This window comes from Uranotaenia lowii, chromosome 2 (genome assembly GCF_029784155.1).
Source record: "Uranotaenia lowii strain MFRU-FL chromosome 2, ASM2978415v1, whole genome shotgun sequence".
Taxonomy (NCBI): domain Eukaryota; kingdom Metazoa; phylum Arthropoda; class Insecta; order Diptera; family Culicidae; genus Uranotaenia; species Uranotaenia lowii.
In genome coordinates this window covers 62,949,121-62,955,169 of record NC_073692.1, presented here as the reverse complement: position 1 = coordinate 62,955,169, position 6,049 = coordinate 62,949,121, and positions in this window count along the sequence as shown.

Below are 6,049 nucleotides of genomic sequence, written 5' to 3'. Positions count from 1 at the left end.
AATTATTTCATAAGAAATAAATAAACCGAATCATCTACGGGCAAAATCTGCAATCGATTAGCAGATAACACACAAAAAATCAAATATTACATGCTGAACATTGTACAGTGCTTTAGTCAGAATCAATTACATACAAGCTGGATTTCTGTTTGCGGCGATAAGTCGTAATTGTCAATGTCGAACATATTATTGTATAGATAAGAATACGACACGGATTGGATACGACCAGGAACCACAAAAATGCCAAATCGTCAAATAATCGCTGACCTTTGTACCTAGTTTTTTGGCAACCGTATCGATGACATTTATTTCCGTGGAACGATTAGCGTAGTCGATCCCATTTTTATTCATGTGGATACCCTACCAAGTGAATCAGACTGCATTCCACTTTTTGAGGTGTGTCTCTAGTGCAACTTTGAATTGAAAATAGAAACGGATTCATTGATGACTCTTCATAAAGGAGATTTTGAGAAAATGACAGTAAGAGCAATACTTTGTATCTTTTTCACATGCGTTATTTCTTATGATTAAAAAGGTCCCATATCTCTCTTATCCCCGAGTAACCAAAAGTCCCATAAAACAGGTACAAAAACGCTTACTCAGCCCCATCATTGATATGAAGTACGTTCTTACAGCACAAAATTTAAATTCTTATTGATACTTCCAAGTTCCAAAACAAGTCTTATTGATTCTATTCAGCTTCCAGAGGCCTTTTAATTCAGCTTCCGAAAAATCGTAAAATGAGCCAAAAATTTCTCTCGATATCAACTGCACCCTTAGAATCGGTTCATATCATCTTCTCTTGATTATTTATTATGTTCTATACATGGTGCCGCCATGATGCCACGCGCCGGATTCCAATTCGACAAATTGCTCAATTGATTCTTTCCAACATTTCCTACTTATATCGGATCAGAATGGTCTCTCAATTACCAAATTACTTTTTGAAAAAAAAACTTGCTCGGCTTGGGGATCGAACCCTGACATTCGTGGTGAGAATCGAACACGCTACCACTAGACCACACCTAGATGTTGTTCTAACTGAAACTAAAACTGGATGTGGTATTTTGAAAGCACCTCAATGCACTTTTTGTGAATTGCCAAATCCCGTTTTGAGCACTTTTGTACCCTTTATGCGACTTAAGTCCCGTATCACGTACGTAAAAATCACTTTTACAGCTTTCAAGTTCGTTAATGAGTACATGTAGTTCACACATGGGATTTCGGCAAAACAAGTCACCTACAACGCATATATTAATCACTTTTGTAACTTTCAAATTCATCAATGAGTTCATAAAGTTCACTAAAGGGAATTGTGCAGTTGATTCTCTTTGGCACCAAATATGTAACTTTCAATGCCAGTAAATATGTGACTTTTGGTTGCTTGGGGCAAGTTTACTCGTGTTGGAAAAAAGTGGTAGAAATTTTGACACTTGTAGCACATTTCTAGATCTGCGGCCGTCAAGATGCTTAAAACACTTGTTCTATTTTCGTATGCTGTGATGCAAGAATAGTGGGATTTCAATCACATACTGCTGAAATATAAACAGTGTTGTTAAAAAAAATCGACGGTCAACACCGAGAAAAAAGATGAATGATGTGCCAATTATTTCAGCTAGTTATACCAATCATCAAAGTGTAGTTGATTTTCTCACATTCATCTATAGTTATAATAGATTCGACTACAAACTGCTGATTGATCTCACCCAATAAACTATGAATACAATAGATTCAACTATAAATATGATAGGTTCAACTACTATTGTATGATTGATTTTATGCATTCAACTATAAATATAATAGATTCAATTACTAACTGCTGATTGATCTCAGGCGATCAACTATGAATATCATAGATTCGACAGTAGTGGTGTAATTAATTCAACTGTAAATATGATGGATTCATCTACAATTGTATGATTGATATTAGGCATTTAACAAAAATATGATAGATTCAACTATCGTTCACAATTAACTATGAATATGATAGATTGAACAACAAATTTCTGCTTGTATTCAAAGAGAAGGTTTGAAGAAACTGATAGCTGAATGAAACTTTGATTTCAAAGAAGTCGTTGATTCCTTTGCATTCAGCCATAGCATTGAAAAACCCAAATACTTGTATTTCACTAGCTACTTGCTAGAAAAGCTCAGTGGATTATTGACTTAGTCGACCAGACTAGTTTGAAATCATATTTATAAAATTATGTTTGTTCCAACTATTAATATAATTCATTCGACTACACTTGCATGATAGAATGTAGGCATTGAACTATAAATATAGTTAATTCCAATGTCCCTGCAGCGATCGTTGTGTTGTTTTTGGGGCTCAGCCGGCATTTCCTGAAAACGGTAAAATTGTAGTTCAGACGCACAATTTTCTGGGGAGAGGGAGATTTGTTGCATCGAGATGTTAAAAAAAAGAACAATAGTGTAGAAATTAGGACGTGGATATCGGGATATCCGGTCAGCTTTTCTAGCATCGTGGCGGCTAAAAAGAACTAGAGGCGAAATGCTGAAATAATAAATTAAAAGAAAATTAAGCGTAAGAGTGCTAAATTTTTCTGAAATTTTTTTTTTAAGGTATAATAAATTCCAATAGAAACAGAATTTAAATTTACAATATTTATAGTTGACCTCATTGAGTCAATCACTGAATTAAATTTGAATATATTAAATTCATAATTAAATCAGTCGTATATTTATAGTTCAATCTACCATATATAAAATCAAATCAATCACATTATTACAGTTGAATCCACTACATTATTTTATTTACATAGTATTCCGTCTTACGACATAACTTCACGAACATAATTCCTAAAATTCACTCGGTCCATGGCAACCGTTCTCCAATTTCTCGGGCACCCCACGTTCGCCAGATCACGCTCCACTTGGTCTAACCACCTCGCTCGTTGCGCCCCCGCTCGTCTTGTTCCTACCGGATTCGTGGCGAACACTTGTTTTGCAGAACAGTCATCCGGCATTCTCGCAACATGTCCCGCCCAGCGTATCCGGCCAGCCTTCACCACCTTCTGGATACTGGGTTCGCCGTAGAGTCGCGCGAGCTCGTGGTTCATCCTTCGCCTCTACATTCCGTTCTCCTGTACGCCGCCAGAGATGGTTCTTAACACTCGTCGCTCGAATACTCCGAGTGTACGCAGGTCCTCCTCGAGCAATATCCATGTCTCGTGCTCGTAGAGGACAACCGGTCTAATAAGCGTCGTATACAGGTTACACTTCGTGCGAGGGCAAAGTCTTCTCGACCGCAGTTGCTTGTGGAGTCCATAGTAGGCACGACTTCCGCTGATAATTCGCCTCCGGATCTCACGGCTGGTGTCATTGTCTGCGGTCACCAGTGAGCCGGGATAGACAAAGTCTTCGACTATCTCCAGCTCGTCGCCCTCGATCGTGACCTTGTTATTACTGGACAAGCGGGTTCGGTCGGTCTCGGATCCGCAGGCCAGCATGTACTTCGTCTTGGACGTATTAATCATCAACCCAATCCTTCCTGCTTCGCGTTTCAGTTTGCGGTAGATCTCCTCCACCGCCGCAGATGATCTGCCGACTATATCAATCCACTACAATTATTGTTGAATGTATGACACTAATCGTACATTATAGTTGAATCTATCATATTTATTATTGAATGCACAAAATAGAATTCCACACTTTTTTCTCCGTGAAGATTCTTGAAAATATTTTCGATTGGCAAAATTTTCAAAATGTGCTACAGGTGTCAAAATGTTTACCACTTTTTCCCAACACGAGTAAACGCTCTAAGTTAATGATTTTTTTTACAAAATTTGTAGCAGCCAATTGACAATCGAAGATAACATCTTCCCCTATGTTTATTGACCAGAATAGCAATGACTTGAAACTTAGATTTACAAACCGAGTTTACAAACAAACATGAACTCAACTTTTCAAAAATTCAACTGTAATCAAAATATGTATGGAAACGGCTTCTTGATTCAGTTAAGAATCTCAAACACCAGCAAGGAGTTTTTCGGGTTCTTGAACATTGGATATATTTTGGACCACGTTTATTGTAGGTACAAGTCAATCAACTTATTTTTTTATCTTAATTTAACCCGAGAAACGTTAAAATCTAGGTTAATAGAAATCCTCTTGTCGTATCATCCGGATTACCTATATTATTGCACGCTTTTCGATTTGGTTACATGCTTATCTATAATCCATTAAGTAGCAGTAAGTAAAGTAAGTTCAGAAGTCATACGGGTAAACTACCTAAAGCCATATGAAAACATTTTCGACTATCCAAATCCGTGAATCACAAGTCTCATATCGTCAACGCGAAGGGGGCTTTTCATGGATTTCCGTGGCTCAGTGAATCATCGGCCCGGTAGGTAGCATCTATTTCGAGTGTTATGGATGTGTTTGATTCTGAATGAATGAAAGAATTAAAACCAGCACCTTGCAATTACAATGTGATGAATAACATATTATGACACTCTGCCAATAGGTTGATAAGACAGCTTCTCTACAAGGAGATTATAGAGACAAAATTGTAGTTTTTTTTCGTTTCGAAATAAGAAACATTTTGTTTAAAGCTTAAATACATTTAGAATTGGAACAAACTTTTGCTCATATTGTAGCGCTCCTGATGGATGGATTTGGAAGTTTTTGGCACTCACGTGTCGGGAATTTTGTGTACTTTGTTTTGTGTATTTTTTACAATCCGCAAATCGACTACTTTGCAAACAATCAACATGGAAACCGAAAGAATGGGGAAAAATTCTGCACAGCTTTTTTTTTGGAAAATCCATTGTGGTCTACATCTAGGCTATGCTAACCAGCTGAAAATGCTCAAAAATACCGTATGGCCCAGAAATAGAGAACATCATCCAAAAAACCCTTGATTTGGAAAAGGGAAGGTTCATAATGCAAAAATGGAGCACGTGTCGCTCTAAAATAAAAGTGATGCTCTTCTTCGTTAGACCCTATCTCAAAAACCACCACCAGTCACCAAACTTTGCACATGTAAACATTACGTTGCTTTTTCATTTCATCAATTTTCATCCATGCATTCAAAAGTTATTCACAAAACAATGTGTTGCATTTTTTCAAATACACTCCTTAATTTAGTATTCGTAGGATGTTAAAATATCTCAAATTATATTTAAAAAAAACATGCAATAGAGCTAAATTATATCACCCTTTTATAGCTTCATAACAAGATCACATCAATCAGATAGGATGAGATGAGATATTTGATAATCAATTTTTTCTTATCATGCGATATAATTTAGTACTCGTAGAAAGTTAGAATATCTTAAATTATATCAAAAAGTTCATGCAAGAATTTTTAAATTAGATATTTAGTTAAGCATTATAACAAGATCATATCTATATCAAAGAAGATATTGACAATGAAAAAACAAAAACAAACTTTCATGCAATGTTTACCTTATACTCAGAACACCTGCAACGGTTCAGGTCTAAATATTGGTTTTAGGTATACCAGTTTTAGCAAAATTTTAAAGGTTGGAATCGGCTAAAACACGCGCTCCCCACCGGTGTGATAGCAAATTTAAAACGGGTGCACTTTTATTGCAGACACTCAATAATTGAGAAGAAAAAACTCATTTTAATTGAAAAATTGCTAAGTTTTGAGTTTTACACCGTCATTTTTCTACCAGGATTTCATTATCTTAAAGTCTTTTTAATGAAGTTTGTTCGAAACAAGTAGAAATGGATTGACGATTGAATACCATTTCTTTTTCCAATTGACTTCGACCGATTCTTCCAAGCCGTAACGAAACCCCCTGTCGAGCTGGATCGGTTTTGACTATTTCAAGGCCGGATTAAAGGGGGGGCAAAAGGGGCAATTGCCCCGGGCCCCCCGGCTCAGGGGGGCCCCCCGAGGGAAAAAAAAGTTTTAACATTACTTTAATCATACTACCACAAATCCATTAAAAGGTATCAAAACTAGAAAATCGGAATGAAAACTTGAAATATAAAAACTAAAGGGCCCACGTGAAAAAATATCTAGATTAGCTTTTGTCTTAAAAAGTTAAGGGGCCCC